The sequence below is a fragment of the Phascolarctos cinereus genome, unplaced genomic scaffold, assembly GCF_003287225.1.
Source record: "Phascolarctos cinereus isolate Bilbo 61053 unplaced genomic scaffold, phaCin_HiC Scaffold_9;HRSCAF=440, whole genome shotgun sequence".
In the NCBI taxonomy this organism is placed as follows: Eukaryota; Metazoa; Chordata; class Mammalia; order Diprotodontia; family Phascolarctidae; genus Phascolarctos; species Phascolarctos cinereus.
The window spans coordinates 243,461,712-243,479,079 of record NW_027556402.1 but is presented as its reverse complement, the minus strand read 5'-3'; the positions used below and the strand labels follow the sequence as shown (position 1 = coordinate 243,479,079).

General features: G+C 42.4%; 1 protein-coding gene across 1 annotated transcript in view; it reads left to right on the top strand.

The window, feature by feature from the left end:
- Positions 1-17,368, top strand: part of PHF21A (PHD finger protein 21A) — a 215,033-nt gene that overhangs the window by 68,810 nt on the left and 128,855 nt on the right.

Here is a 17,368-nt window from a genome sequence, read left to right as displayed (position 1 = left end):
GCTGTATGACTCCCGAGCTGGTGGCCAAGTCACTTCCATAGGACTGAGGCTGTTCAGTGCTCCTTCTGGCTCACAGTTGTGTGCTTAGGGAATACCAGAAAAGGGCACAGTTTGGAAGGTTAATCCCCCAACCAAAAATATCAACTTATTGGAGTATCAATTAGGATTTCTTATGTTTTGGTTTTTCTGTGCTGTTATGGTCAGTAGATGGTACTGTCATTATTGGTAATAGTAATAAAATTGCTAATAAATATTCTGTAATTCTGCAACAGTGTTGTCTTGTCTTCTTACCTTCTTCATACCTATAGTGTCTGAGGAAACCAGAATCAGCCACACACAGCAGGTACTCGAATTCAACAAATATTTGTGTGCAAGCTTATGTGCTAATTAGCAGGCTCTGCAAAGACTGTCAAGAAAAAGACACAGGCCCTGTCCTTATAAGGCACTAATGGTGTAGCAGGAGGAGAGAAGACATTTACACAGAAAAGTACAGGCCATACTATGTTGGCTCAAAGGAAGGAGCAGTTACCTTTAGGTATTCGGTGAAGGGTTCTTAGGAATGACCAGGGCCTGAGCCCTGAAGGGTTTGTAGGAATTTGATACTAGTGAAGCCGGCAGAGAGACCTGCGCGAGCAGAAGCTCCAGAGTGGTCTAGCTTTGTATGAGTATAGGGTTTACAAAAGAGAGGCATGGGAGGGAAGACTGGAAAGGTAGGTTGGGGCAAGTTCTAGAGGGCCTTGATTATCAGGAAAGGAAGTTTTGATTTTACTCTATAGATCACAGTGAAGAGCAACAGAAATTTTTGGGTAAGGGCATGATATCCTGGACTTTCTGTCTCAAGGAAAACCAGAATCTACCAGAACGTAGCAAGATGCCTTTCGTGAAAAAATATTTTGACACTGTGACAACATAATCAGAGTTGTGCTTTAGGAAAATAAATCTGACCACAGCACTTGGGTTAGATGTGGGACAGAGAGATGTGGCCAGGCTGAAGGTGTCTGTGGAAGATGGTTACTGTAGTGCAGGGTAGAGGAAGCAAGCACCTCCATGAAGGTAATGGGACTGAGGAGAGAGCCTATAGAGGTGAGGACTCTAGAATTTAGAGATCAGCTGTTAGGAATAAGGATGAAGAAAGGGAAGAGATAGGTAACTTGAAGGACGATGGTGCCACCGAGATGGGGAAGGCAGAAGTCGGAGTCATTTTTAAACACATCAAGTTTGAGAGGTCAGGGAGCCTGGAGACTATGGGAAATGTCGATCTGCCACTCAGCAGAAAGGTTTATACTGGAAATAGAGATGAGGAAGATGCATGGGACCTCCCAGAGGCATAGAAGAGCAGCGGCCTGGGGATAGACTGGCTATGGCTGCGTTTAGGAGGCAGGAGAAGGAAGAATTAGCAGAGAACCCAGAGGAATAGTTAGAGAGGTAGGTGGGATTCCTTGGTTTACACTTGAAAGTGTATTGTATTTGAATTCTATCAGGGACAGGTAAGTCACACGGTTTCTGTTTCTTTTCTACTAACAGACTGAAGGACGTCTAAAAGCCAGATCAGGAAGGGAAAGTCTGCCCTTGAGTCTCTGGCTGTCTATACAAGACCTAGGTGGCTACTTAGCTGAGAGGTGTTCTTCTGAATTGTCTCAAGAGAAAAATGATCCTTAAAGTCAGTGTACTCCAGGTTTCTGAAACAAGCATATGGGAGTCACAGGGATTTGGCTGAAAAGGACAGTGTGATGACTGACTTCTCTCTGTTAACTGTCTAGCATTCTCATGCCTGTAAATCTTCTTCTGAGGGGTCTTTATTGCCTTCCAAACTGTAAAGGGCTACTTTGTCAGGTATTTCTACAGCCTTATACTGTTTACAGAGTGTTGACCTCCCAAAAGCCCTGTCAAGTAATGGTGCTTGGATGGCTCTTCCCATTTTACATTTCAGAGGTTAGGCTGCATTCAGAGGCACAGCATCTGGGACACAGGAGTTGAGTTTTCCATATTCCACTCTTCTCTCCCCAGATCAGACCACATTCAGAGTGTTGGGTTTCATTCTGGGCACCGCATTTGAGGAAGATAGAACACCTAGAGAAAGGAGAGCTAGGATGATTGCTTGAAGTGTCTGGATGTGTGTAGTCTGAAGAAAAGCAGGCGTGGTTGGGGGAGACGGGACTAGGATAGCAATGAGATGCTCGAAAGGCTAGGATGGAGAAGAGCTGCGAGTGTTGGGCCTCACGGCCTTAGGGGACAGGATTAGGAGGCATCGGGAGGAGCAGATTTAGGCTTGATATGAGGGAAAGCTTTGCAGTGAGAGGGATCCCGAGGTGCGGTGGGCTGCCTCTGAAGTCGGTGCCGGCCTTCTTGTCAGAGAGGTTTGGACACCTGATGAAGGTGTTATCGAAGAGGCTCTTGGTTAGATGAGGTGACATCTAATTATTCTGCTGTTTTCTGACTTTGCTACAGTCAGTCACACTGATGATGAGTGTGGTAGAATTGGAACCCAGGCTTTCAGATGCCAAGTGTAATTCCTGAGCCATTGTATCCAATCCAAGTTTTATTTTACTTTACTGCCTGATTTCCTTGTGAAAATGAAGAAGAAAACCACCAGACTTATTTTACTATAACTGAAACCAGATTTGAAAACAAGGTTTGAAAAGTGAAAGCTGAGGAAATTAACTGTACTCAGCCCCTCAGGTGGATGTGTCATTTTGAGAATTAGAATCACACCAGTATTTGAAGGTAGAGTTTCCCTGAATGCCTAAATAAAGGAAGAAGAGGAAACCAAACTGGCCATTCTCTTTAGTGAACAGTGTGTGGCCCATATTCTGTTTACAAACAAGTATATTGACTTGGATGAGGTCCTAAATTATAATGTTGCCTGATGCTAAACCAAAATGCATTACTTTCAAGCAGGATCTAAAATGTTAAAATATAGTTAAACAGTAATCTCAAGAGATATATTATATATTAGAAATAGAGGGGCAGCTAGGTGCCTCAGTGGATAGAGCACCGGCCTTGAATTCAGGAGGACCTGAGTTCAATTCCAGCCTCAGACATATAACACTTACTAGCTGTGTGACCCTGGGCAAGTCACTTAACCCCATTACCTAGCCAAAAAAAAAGAAATAGAGCTGGGTATGGTGATGCCCACTTGTAATCCCTGCTACCAGGGAAGCTGAGGCTGGCTGGTCTTTTGTGTGCCAGAGTTCTGAGCTGCGCAGTACTCTAAGGTTTCCACACTGTGCCTGTCATCGATATGGTGAGCCCCCTTGATTGAGGGACTACCAGGTTGCCAGAAATGGAACAGGTCGAAACTTTTGTGCTGATCAGAAATGTGATTGGGCTTGTATTAGCTGCTGTTTTTCTGGCCTGAGGTGGGGGACCCAGACTTTAAAAAAAATTAGAAATAGAGCATATCAAAGGTGTTCCTGACAAATACATTGTTTATCTGTACTTAACAGTTTTGCTAAAAATTAAAGTACCCCCCCCGTGAATAATTAGAAAAGAATGAGAGATTATTGCTGAGTATTCCACACTATTTCATGGGGTTGTAGTCAACTCATTTTTGCCCACCAGTGTTTTCCCAGTGTGATGGAAATCATGAGATGCCACCATATTGAAAGAATTTTAATGACAAAGAATTCAAAGGGAAGCAGAAAAGACAAATAGTGAAAAGAATAGGTAACTTTTGCATGAAAAATGGCAAAAAAAATCATGATGGTAACAGATGGCTGGAAAATGGTATGGTCATACAGAATTATGGACAGTAAGTGATCAGAGAGCTCCATCAGGATTATCACAGTTCTAAAAGTAAAAGAAGCAGGACCTTCTGCTTGTTGTATAGATGTTCTGTGAAGAATTTATGGGAGAATGTGGACCAGGATCGTATTGGAAAGAAGGCATGGAGGGGTTGTGGAAAGAATACTCATAATGATTTAATTCACATTTCTATGAGCGTATTTACTATAGACTAATCTTGTTTTATTTGGTACCTCTATTATCTCTGGGAAATACTTGATTATATATACATACATACACATATATAAATATAAATACACATATGTACATATGTATGTATATCTGTTACATTAGGAAGGGATTATTCTCAAATTCAAGAAATATCTTGAAGAATGGGTTTATTTTAGAAAGCTAAATTACAAGGAAAAGAACTCAATAAAATTGGGAAGTGTTTTGATTTGGCTGACCTTCAAATATATCCTTGTACATTTCACTGTAGCAGGAGAACTTCTAGAAGTTCACCATGAATTGTAGGCAAATGTGTATATAAAAGTTTCAATTAATCTGCCATTGCCTTCAAATTAAGGAGGAAGTATTCAACCCAAGAATGTAAACTGTTTGAGGAAGAACTCCTTATTTGTCAAGAACTTTTGGGAAAACTGGAATGCAATTTGGCAGAAATTAGGTCTATACCAGCAATTTACACCACATATCACAGCAGGCTCAAAATGGACCTGAATGCAAGAAGGTCACACCATTCAACAGTTAGAATGAGATCAGAGACTTGTCACAACTATGGCTGGGAGGAGAATTCATAACCAAATAAGATACAGAGGAGATCGTAAAATAAGTTTAATAGGTAGTTTCATTTACATGAAATTTAAAAGATTTTGCATGAACAAAATTAATGAAACAAAGACACGATGGAAAACTTGATTTGAGGGAAAATATTTTTATATTGCATGTCTTTGATAAAGGTCTGGTATCCAAGATGTATAGGTAATTAACACAGATGTGTATGACTAAGAGCCATTTCCCAGTGGATGAGTGGTCAGAGAATATGAATTCTCCAAAGATAAATCACAGACTGTTGACATCCATGTGAAAGATTGCTCTTAATCACTAATAAGAGAAATACAAATCAAAACAGCTCTCAGATTTCATCTCACACCCAGCAATCTGGAACTGGCAAATCTGGAACTAGTCAATATTGGAGGGGCCTTGGGAAGATAGGCACAGTCATTACACTGCTGGAGGAGTCGTGAATTTGTTCAGCCTTTCTGGGGAGCAGTTCAGGATTATGCTGAGCAAATGATTAAAATGCCGATGCTTCTGAACCTAAGGTCTTACTGCTAGATGTTTATCTCCAAGAGAGGTCTCAGGCAGAATAAGGTACCAGAGTTACAGTCCTACTCTTAAATGGAATATTTTTATTTTTTTCTAAAGCTGCAGTGAAATACGTTAAACTGTTCTATGTAAGTTTAAAAGTCCAAACCCAAAGACCAAAAAGAATTCTAAAAGATAACAGTGGACAGCTGTAGCAGATTTTGAAGCCATTTTTAAATATCTATCATGAAAACTTCTAAAAATTCAATAGCTTTCCTACTGAGAATTTCTCTGCTCAGTCCTGTGCCTTTAGAGTCTATTGTGAAAAAGTCACAAATGTTTCCCCAAAATTTTGTCCATTGGTGGAGTCTGATAAACTTGGCCATCAATTCTGTCTCTTTACTCTCTCTGTCTCTCATGTTTATCATCTCTCATGTCTTTGCTATTTTTGTTTCATTATTCCCTTTAACTCTGCGCTTGAGGCATTTTCTAGACATCCTTTCATCTTATCCTTCCGAATGGGGGAAAAATGAGGAATTACCCAATTTGGAAGAGTTGCTGGTCCTCTAAGAGATCATTTGACCTCTTCCTGTGGCTGGTCGTTTTTAGACGGCTCTTCGGTCTCACCCCAGGCATCTCCAGTCGCATGCCCTACTGGGTAGGGCATGTGGTCGGTCAGCAGAATAGGTGGTGTTGCAGTTGGAGTCAGAAACATCCGGGCTTGATTCCTACCTCTGACGTTTAGTGACCACTTAAGTTACTGAATCCTTCTGAGTCTTAGTTTCTTCATCTGTGATATGGGGTTAAAGTACTCCCAGTGCCTGCCCCACAAGATTGTTGTGTGGAACAGAGCAGCTTTGTACAGTGCTCCACAGATCTTAAAGCATGTTTTCATTATTACTTCTGTAATTATATTGTTTTTATGTCCTTTGTTAACCTTCCCTGACTACAGTAGAGATACTTGTACTGGGTCTCTCACCTCTTTTCTATGCTGGAATTCATATGGATCTGAAGGACCAAGAAAATGAATCTTTTGTCCTCGTCAGGTAGAAGAGAGGAAGGTACCAAAGATAAACCTTCAGGGACCAAGCCTTTACTACCCCGCCACACCCCTTAACTGCTTACACTGATCCACCATTACCCTCAGAGGTCAGATGCTGTGGTACTTCCCTGTCTCCTTCCTTCCCAGTTCTTCTCTCATGTTTCCAGCAGGCTTGGTTTCTGGCTACTGTGCATTCTGTTGTTTCTTCCTTTCTGTCTCCATTTGCTTTGTGGTTTCTACCCCTTTCTGATTGGGTGGGGCTTCCTGGTTAAGGTACTAGGCAGAATGAGTGTGTCCAACTGAGCTGGGAGCAGAAAGATAGCTGCTATTATGCTTAAAGTTTGGTGGTCCTAATGGCTGGTGTTTCTGCCATAACATGTCCTTCTCATGTGATAGGATTTTCCTAGATTTATTGCTGTGGGTCCAATTCTTATACGTTTGTCTCTTTTAAGCAAGAATAAATGTAAAATTCTCCTCATTTTGGTTCAAGTAACCAATGGCACAAATATTGGACAGGGAAGTTGAAGCTCCATGGCAGGTCCTGTGAAAAACATCTGGGATTTTGGTGCACTGTAAGCTCAGAGTAAATGAAGAGTGTTATACAGCAGCCCAAAAAGCAGATGCTCTACTACAGTGTGTTGAGATATGTGGTATTCAGAACCCAGGAGGCAGCAGTCCCATTGGGCAGAGCACTCGAGGAAGAGGTTATGCTATGGGGCACCACATTTGATGAAGGACATTGATACATTGTAGGCAGGCTTGCAGAGATGGACAGTTTGGATAGTGAGGGGGCTTCTGTAGGAAGATCAGTTCACAGAACTGGCATGTTTATTCTAGAGAAGAAAGGTGTAAGGGGAGGGACTTAATAGCTGTGTTCATCAAGTATATAAAGGGATGTCATATGGGAGAAGTTTTAGACACCTGCTTGGCACCAGGGAGTGGAGTGAGGAAGAATTGATAGAAACTCAGAGAGAACCAAAAATGGGAATAATTGATATTGGAGGGACTGCAAGAAGACAGAAACATGGACACATCATTGGTGGAGCTGTGAATTGGTTCAGCCACTCTGCACAAATTGTGCTTTAGTGTTCATACTCTTTGACCCTGAGATCCACCTGCTAGACATACACAGCTCAAGGTCAAAGACGGAAAGCAGGGTCCCATGTATATCAAAAGATTCTTCACAGCACTTTCAATGATGCAAGGACCTAGAAACAGGATTCCTGGATTCCCATTGACTGGGGAGTGGCTGAATAAATTGTGTATATGGATGTAGTAGAATATTTTCAGTCTGGAAGAAATGATGAATGTGAGGAATTCAGAGAGACATGGAAACGTTTACATGAACTGATGCAGAGTGAAATTGTGAGAAACTGGAAAACAGGACTACCGTGATGTAAATGGAAAAAGAACAATAGAGTTAAACTGAACTTTGCGTTGAAGTCTTTTGTAAAAGGAGACTCACTAGATACAGGGGGGAGAGGGAGAGAGAGAGAGAGAGAGAGAGAGAGAGAGAGAGAGAGAGAGAGAGAGAGAGAGAGAGAGAGAGAGAGAGAGAGAGAGAGAGAGAGAGAGAGAGAGAGATTCAGAAATGAATATGTTGTATAAGTAAAAAGCATAAATAAAATGAAAATAATTTTTTATATAAGGAAAAACTTCTTACCAATTAGAGCTGTAACAGTTTCATCTTCTGATCTAAATGCTTTCTCTCTGTTGATTCTCCCCAGTTTGTCCATATTTGTGTGCATCTTGTCTCCCTCATTAGACTGTGAGCTCCTGAAGGGCAAGGACTGTGTTTTACCTTTATTTTCTCTCCAGGGCTTAGCTCAGTGCCTGGCACGGAGTTAAACCCTTAATAATTGCTTACTGACAGACTATCTTAGGGAAGGGAAGGCTCTATGACCACTTGTAATATGGGAAGGATTCTTGGTTGGATACATATTGGAGTAGATAAAATCTGAAGTCCCCTTCAATGAGAGGCTGTAAAATACCCTGCTGCTTCCATTGAAAGGATTCCCCCCCCCCCACTCAGCACGTGGCTCTCTCGTCTGTCTCCTAAAAAAGCACCAGCAGTGTGATTACAGCCAAGCCCTGAGAAAACAACCAGCACTCTTCGAGCTTGCTGTTTGTTGTACTAAACAAGTGGTTAGATATTTTGTGGTTTTAACGTTGCATCTTCACGCACTAATGGCGTTGTCATTCGTTTTGGGGAGTTGTGAGGGGGAGCAAGAGATCCAGAGAAGTCCAGGCTCTGTTAGTTTGAAACATGCATTTTGTGTGGTCAGGTTCACACGAAGCAAGATTCTTTTCTGGTTGAGCTTTAGTTCATTTGTTTTCCTCTCCAAGTTGGAAAACTGACTGGCAGCAAAATGAGTGACTAAGTAGGAAGGCAGGGTTAGTTTGAATTCTCATCAAAAATGGATCAGACTTTTCCCAGGTCCATCCTCACACCTGTCAGTCAGGTGAGTGTCAGCAAAACCTAAACCGATTTTTGAATGGGTTATGGAAATGTTTCATTGTTTTGTTTTGTTTTTTAAGAAAAAGCCCCCTAAATATCATACTTATCTACTTTTCCCCAGTGACTTTGCTTTTCAGCCTTGCATGTGAGTTGTATTTAAAGCAGATGCGACTTGTTTACGAATAGTTAAGTGTACCCATCTCATTTTAAATCTGTCCTTCGGTGAGCTGGGGCCAGTTACTCGGGCAGCCCACCCCAACTGAAAACAAATTTGTTCCTCTCTTAGCACTTGAGAAAACCCCATGCTGTGGAGGAGTTGGGATTTTAGTTGTTCCTGCACGTTTGAGCTTGAGTCACATTGCATATTAGTAATTTTAAGAGACACCATTCCATCGATTCTCTCTTCACATAATAGTCCAGCATGTTTCTTTTTTATACTGACGGGGGGCTCCGTACAGCTAGGCATTCTGACCCTTCAGACCCAGCCCACCCTCAATTGCAGCCACGTGAGAGTGGCTTGACAGTGACTGCTCATTCAGATGCAGAAGGGAAAGAGAAGGCTCAGGCTTCACTGGGCCGCTGGACACTATCCTCCAGAGAGAACCTTGGTCTGGCTTCATTTGGTCATCCTGAGGTGCGGGAGTGAGGAGATCAGAGTGTGATCTTTGTGTTAAACAATACCCATTCTGGCCCAGTTTCCAAAATGTTAGTCTTGTTCATCCTTGAGGCCAGGTGGCTTGGCTTCCAAAGCGTGGGTTCAAGTCCTCTCTCTGATGTATCTCGGTTTTGTGACCAAGTGTGGATTCTCCTGCTGGCTTTAGGCAATTTTCAGAGAGGTGCCAGTCCTTCTTATTTAGAGGGCTTTCTCTACCTCAGGCCTGAGGTTTATTTTATTTTATGCATTTAAAGCCTCAACCTTGTGCAACTGTTTAGCAGTGTATAAATCTTAATTTTTTTGCTATCAGACTAGCTGATGACTGACTGGCTTTGATATTAAGTCAGTATCTTTATTTCATGGGCATGTCCTGGGGAGGAGGCCGGTATGTATGTTATTTTAAGTGGTGGGAATCTTAAGCATTTGGATTCCATGGTTAATCCTCAGACTTCCCTATCCTGAGGTCAGTCATTTAAGAGAAGTGATGATACCTGTCTGGCATCCCTGATTGGGCAGAGCCTTGTGAAATGTAGTGAAGGGAGCTCCCGGGGGGTCACTGCTAGACTTCTTCTGACTCACAGAATGTGCCATGTCCATTTGGACCATTTGAGTTGCGTGTAGTGATGAATGGTCAAAAGTACATTAGCAAATACATTCTGCATTTTGGAAAAATTGCTATCATGAGTCCATTTGAAAAAGTACCAGCCTCTTATTCTTAAAGTCTTGGCAGAGATAAGAGGTCAGACTTGGAGAAATTTGTGAGAACTGTTGAAGTTAATAGATTAGTAAAGTGAAAGTTTTCATTCTGTTGCTTTCATTACCTTAACATTTAACCTAGAATTGTTTCAAAGTTAGGTTTTTAATAGAAACTATCTTTACCCAGCCTAGGTCAATGAAAATAGCAAATTTTATTATGCTCTCTGGGTCTCCTGCCAGGAGTTCCAGGGGAAAAGGGTTGGAGTATCAGTGCTGTAAGGAAAGGCTTAATTAAAAATAAAATTGCTGATAATTAATGCCTAATTTAAAAAAAATTTTTAAACAGTTCTGTTTTTTCCTTGAAATAAAGTTTAGAATTTGAGACATTAAGCTTGTCTCCTGGGGAGAAAAGGCTACCGCTCCCTCATTTTGCTTTCTTTGGAAAGCTTGTGCCAAGGAAAGAATTTCACATCAGTTTTTAAACGGCACATTTTAAAATTCTAGTCTTCCATTAAAAGGTGCATTTCTTAGCCTCCTGGTGGCAGCAGTCCTGTGTTGCCAAAGTGTCCTCATTTTCGACACCTGCACAATGAGGGCTGATTCAGGGTTGCTAACGGAGGTGCTCTGCTATACTGGTGCGGTGCGTCTACTGTAAAGTTTAATTCAAATAACATTTTAAAACATGTTTGCTGCTATTTGTGGATCCAGGTGTAGCCATGTTTCAGTTGGAATGCCTAAAAGTTAATTTTCAGTTCAGTTCAATTCACCAGACATTTACTAAGCCCATTTTGGACAGAGCACGGTGCTGAGCATCCTGGGGAATATACCGTATTTAAATTAGGTAAGATCCTTTTCTTGAGAAAGTTTGCAGTCCAACAGGTGAATGTGACATATGCACAAATAACATCAATACATAAGCGCAGACAAAGTATGTGTGAAGTCAGAGGAAAAGGTCATTAGTAACAAAATGGCTTATCAAGGAAAGGTTTATGAAGGAATTGGTATTTTGAGTAAGGCATGAAAAAGCTGGGCAGCTATTCAGGCATAGGGGACGGTGTAAGCAGAAGCAAAGAGCTGGTGGAGGACGGGCCTTGTGAGGGCTGGTCTGTGTGAATAGCCCAGTTTGGGGAGAACCTAGGGAGAATAAGTTAAGGCCTTAGATGTTAGGTGGCTAAGGCAGGGCTTCTTAACCTTGGGTTCATGAATTTTAAAAAATATATTGATAACTCTCTGGTAATACAATTGATTTCCTTTGTAATCCCGCATATTTTATTTTATGCATTTAAAAACATCATTCCGGAGAGTGTGTAGGCTTCACCAAGATGGCCAAGGAGTAGGGGTCCATAACACAAAAAAGGTGACGAATTCCTGGGCTAAGGAATTTGTTTAAGTGGGTAAAGACATTGGAATAGAACGTGATTATTACTAGATACATGGCGAAAGAGGTTAATTTTAAGTAAGGGGTGGAGGAAGGAGACTAGAAGACCCTTTAGGAGGTTATTGCAGATGTCCATGGGCACTTGACATTTTTTGGGGGGGGCTAGGCAATGGGGTCACACAGCTAGTAAGTGTTATGTGTCTCAGGCCATATTTGAACTCAGCTCCTCTTGAATCCAGGGCTGGTGCTCTATCCACTGTGCCACCTAGCTGTCCCCACCCACCCCATGGGCACTTGAGCTACAGTTTTTGTTTGGTTTTTGGTTCTTTTAAATAGATGAGTGCCTGAAATAGGTACCAGGACTGGGCTATGACTAATGAGGGGACACATCGATGGTAGTGCTTGGCTCCTCAGCATGGGAGCGAAAGGCCTGAGTTGCGTGCTGGCCATTGTTTTTCCTGTGATATCACCAAGGTTTGGATGGCACACTGGAGCTCAGGACACAGCTGCCATGTTCTTGTTGTCTCTCTCCAGTTTACCTCCTCATTTCTCCAGCTCTATATCTGTCTTATCCTTCGTGAAGACCTCCCCTTCTCAGGGTGTGCACCTTGCATTGTGGGATCACTCCCTAGACTTCTGCTGAAAAGTGAATATGGGATCCATGCCTCGTGGACCTGCTACGTTGTTGTAGAATTTCTTGGATGGCTTTCATACTGACATTTTTCTGAGGGGCTTTAAGGGACTGAATTAAATAATAACAGTTAACCCAGTGATGATAGAATACTCACCAACATAAAATGTCATGTCTATTCAATACAAACATTTGTAGGTATTGATAAACACATTTATTTGTTTCAGTAAAAAAAAAATGCAATGGGATTGCCTAGATTCAAAAGTCAGTGCCATGTTTATTCTGGAGTTGAAACTAGAGAAAACTGTTTTGTAATAAATGACCTATTTGAAAGCAAAGAAACCGATTAGTAACTACTTATAAGTTGCTTATAAGTAACTTGCAGGTCAACGACCTAAGTTACTTTTTATTCACGAAGCTGGTGACTTTCTTAGTAACCGCAAATTCAGTTAAAAGGAATTTTTAGAATCTGTCCTAACTTCTTTGCTTGAGTTTTTTTCTTCAAGAATATTTTTTTTGAATAAAAAGGATAATTAATTATTGTCTCCTTTATTGCTTCCTCTGGTAAGAAATATATCTAGAATAGTGATTTCACCAGTGTGTTTTTAGGTCAGATATTTACAGACAATATCACATTCTTTAGTGGCTTTATGATATTATTATACAACTCATGTGAAACACTGTGATTCAGGCTAGAAAATATGGAGCCATGGGGTTCACCAGCCTATCACTGTTTTTAAGATATAAGTATATGTATAATGAACACCTTCTAAGTGGCATCAGAGATACGGAGAACACCTGGATTCTCAGTGTCTTCTTGAAGGCAGCTGGTGGTGCTGTGGATGGGGGCGGGGAGGTGTCAGAAAGCTCTGAGGGCTGGCCACCTCGCACACTGGGTCAGCCTGGGCAGGTCACTTCCCTGGGAGAATGATGGTAGCCTTTATAGGGTTGTTGTGAGGATCAAGTGAGTCAGCAGCTGTGTAGATGCTGCTACCATGAGATCTTTATGCCCAGCAGTTTTGAAAATTAAAAGTATATGGATTTGGAGCTAGTAGATCTGAGATCCAGTAATAATAATGATAACTAATAATTAGCATGTATGTGGCACTTTGAGGTTTGCAAAACTCTTCACATACATTGTGTCATTCAAGTCTCAGCCTCATTGGTGATGTGGGTGCTGCTATCCCCATTTTGCAGATGGGCCAGCTGAGGTGAGAGCCACACTGGTATAGTTCAAACTTGCCCCTTCCTGATTCTCGATTGCTCTGTCCACACCCTCAAATCCACGGTCTGTCAGCTGTGGTATCACCCCACCCCATACACACACCCCATTTAGTTAGCTGCAACCTCTGCATGTTACCATTAGTATCCTCTGGCCCCTTCCTCCCCCCATGCCTGCTCTACCCTAAGTGTTCCTCAGACAAGATGCTCCACCTCCCAGCTTTCCTGGCTTCCTTCCTTCATAGCTCCTCTGCAAGAAAGAAGCCTTTCCCGATCTCCCTTAATGCTGCTGCCTTCCCTCTGATGCTTATCTCCAGTTTGTCCCATCTCTCTTGTTTGCATGGAATTATATTGGCTCCCATCAGACTGGCAGGTCTTGGAGAGCTGTATCTGGTACCTTTCCTAAGGAGGCCTGGGGTCCCCTTTGCTTTCTTGTCTGCCATAAATACCATCCACTCATTTGGAACTTGAAACACACACACACACACACACACACACACACACACACACACACACACACACACACACACACCACCCCCCACCCTCAGATTTATGGTATGCCAAGCACTGTGCTACATGCACACACTTTGGATACAGAAAGAGACAGAAGGGAGTCCCTGTCCTCATGGAGCTCACAGTCTAATTAGGGAGAGACAGTAAACAAATCTGTACAAATAAGCTGTATACAGAATAGGTAGGAACTCATTTAAAGAGACCAAAAAGTTGTAATTCTGCGTTCATATACGTGTGTGTGTGTGTGTGTGTGTGTGTGTGTATATCAGAAGACTTTTAATTCAACTCAACTTGGGCATGTAAGGCATCGTGCAAGATGTTTTCTTTCCCACTTAGGTGTGGACACTTTAGGTAGTTTGGACTTGGGCACTAGAAAACTTTGGGGCTCTTTCCATCGTGCAAGTGAAGATGCTCTACACCAGCACTCTACCAGGAGAGACTATAGTGGGGAACTGAATCCAGTCTCTAAACAAACACTAAACTCTGATTGTGAATTTTGAGCTAGAAATGGAATTGAGTGTTGTAGTTCAATTGCCAGCTGTCAGCACAGGTCTGAACTCTTTCAGCCTTCCTCCTTTGGAGACTTTCCTTCCTTTTAAAGTGGTTCTTTGTCTGGCATATTGTTATAGTAGATGGCGCTGACAGATTATCATCTGCCCCATGTCATGCACCCTGGAGGATTTATAAATGTCTCCCTCCTTCCCTTTCCATTCTTTAAACATTTTTTATTGATGCCTTTTGTTTTTGTTTTTTACACCAGTCACTTCTCACTAGTAATCCTCTTTCCCCAACGCCCCTCCCCCACCTCAGATCCTCCTTCCAGACAAAGAAATAGCCGACAATGACTGGCCCAGGGACCACATTTGATGGTGCACCTCCCCAGGACACGATGGAGGTTCAGTTTCCCTCTGGCCTTGGCTCCTCTTGTACCTTTTTTGAACCTGTTGGCCCTTAAATTACTTATTCCTTATATCAAAACCCATCTGCGGAAATCAGCCAGTTTGCAAATGGACCTGTCTCTAAACTGGCAAATGGGAACTGCCTAAACGCAGGGGGGAAAAATCTTGCAAGATTAAAAAAAAAAGGGTAATTATGAAACTAACAGTTTTATTGAGTTAAAAAGACATGTCTTATTTTTTTAGAATGACTAACTCATTGACTTGATAAAAATATTTGAAAAATTAACTTCTTTGAGCTCAAAAGTTCCTTTTTATTGATGATTTACCTTTATATAGTGCTTTGTGCTTTCTTCCTAAGGACTCTGTGAGATAATGTATTGTGAATCTCATTTTACAGATGAGAAAACGGAGGTTTACAGAGATTGAGTGATGTGCTCATGATTATTATAGTTAAGGTGTATCTGTGTTGTGATAAACCCTGATCTCTTGATTCTAAGTTCAGCACTCTGTCCTCTGTGCCATTCTCACAATCAGCTTTGAGGCCGTGTACTGTGATGTTGAATGAATGAATGAATGAAGCGGGGAAATTGGTCTCTTTCATAGTTGAGCACATCTTACCTGCCCATTTGCAGTAGGAAGCAACATGATATAATGAGTAATTCCAGACCTGAGTTCAAGAAAACCTGGAGTCAGATCTTGCCTTTAATGAATATTCTCTACAGACTAGGAAGGAAGGAAGCAAGCGTTTATTAAACTCCTATTATGTGTCAAGCCCTATGTTAAGCGCTTTATAAATATCTCATTTGAACTTCACAACAACCCTGGGAGGTGGGTGCTGTTTATATACCCATTTTTACAGTTGAGTTAACTGAATCAGAGTTAAAGGGAATTGCCCAGAGTTGCACAGCAAGCGTCATTGTACGGATTTGAACTTGGGTCTTCCCAACTAAGTCCTAGAACTTGACTGTACATGCTAGCCCCTTATCTAACTGTGGTCATGAGCTAAGCACATCTGTACCTGCAGTGCCCTGGGCTCTGCCCTGAAGTTCCCAAACTGGGCATTCCCAGTGCCAGCCAATGAAATCACAGGTGCAGACCCCAAATACCCCCAAACTCAAACTAGAAATGTCACAGTCACAGAGCTCTCGACAGGCAGGGCTCCTCCCTGGAAGGGAGTGTAGTCTTCTGGTGAAATTTAAGACCCTAGGAGGGCTTCTCAGCAGCTGAATGGAACAGAGCTAGGACATGGCTATATTTATTTTTAGGTAAATTCTGTGATTTACTAGAAAAATTTGTGTAGGAAGCAGGCAGATTAACCGATGTCAGTCCGGCAGCTGCTTTTTCTGGCAAATAGAAGAAAATTCAGTGAGCAGCTGCAGGGCTTCTGGCACACTCACACACACGCATACTCACACTCACTCTCACTCTCAGGTGCTGAGCATATACTTCCTTTGTCTAAACTATGCCAAGAACCACATATGTTGCTAAGTTCCTGTTTCTTTCATTTTAATTAAAAAAAAATGATGTCCAGTCTCTTTTCTAGTAACCAAAATGAAGCAGTTAAAATATTATAGACGATCCTTTTTCATCTGATCTCAGAAGTGTAGCTATATGCATTGCCTTGCGTGTAGTCCTGCAGCTGATTAATTAAAATGATTGGAGCACCCCCTGCCTTCCCATCCCTGAGAGCCTTACGTCAGTAAGGACCACGCTGGCAGAATGAAGGTGTCTGCTTCCAGCCTAGGCCGCTTTTATTTCTTGCTGCTTTCTGTGATTTGGTGGCTGTGGAATTTTCTTTCCCTGCATGGGCCCCACAGAAGCCAGCTTTCCTGCTCTGCCCAGCCAGCTCGCAGTCAGCAGAACAGGGAAATCACACTGATCAGCATACCACTCAGCTGATCAAAGGAAGCCAGCCACTTTTCTTCAACAAGACCCAGCGGTATTTGTCACCATGCCTTCTCTTCCCGCCGTGACCAAGGCCACTGAAAGACTGCTGGCAGCACGCTTCTGCCTGTGTGAAGCTGCTTGCTCTCCCTTTGCTTGCTCACAAGCAGAGAGGGGGAAAAGGGGAAGAGAAGAAAGGACATGTATGGCAGTGGCCCTCCTGTCCCCCCACTCCATTCTGGAACGTGATGGGGATGCCTTTTCCTCTTTTGTGACTTACCCTGCTGAAAGTCACAAACTCTAGGAAACGCTGTCATTTAAAAAAAAATAGTCTCTCTGTCTCACTCAGACTTATAAGTACATGACTGGTCGAGGACCCAGTCCCAGTGCTGATTGGCCTGGAAGCATTAACCTTGCTCCATTATTTTCAGCCTGGGCCGGTTCAGCCCTGCCTAGGCAGCCTGGTGGCCCTCCCATCTCCAGAGGCTTGCCATATTGGTGCCGGGTTTAGTGCTGATGCTTAATCAGCTTTAGCCCCACTGAAGCCCAGGACTCCTGAACTCAAGCAATTCACCAGCCTCAGCCTGCTCACTACCACACCTCCCTCCCTGTCGATTTTCTAAATTATTGTTACTGTTGTTATTAATTCCACCAAAAGCTAAAATGGGATGACCTAGTCGTACTTCAGCTGAGTTGGTCACAGACTTCGGATCTGTCAGCATTCAAAGCAGAATTCTTAGATGTGTTCTTCTTGCTCATTATTGTCTGCTTTGGATGACCTTCTTTTGCAGGAACCCAGGGTCTCAGTGCAATGTTCATGGAAAACATAGAGCAGCATATGTACACTGTTGTCAGTTGGATTCCAGCAGTGGTCATGTCTGTGGCATTCACAATGTAGAGCAAGGGTAGGGAACCTGAGTCCTGACGTCCACATGTGGCCTT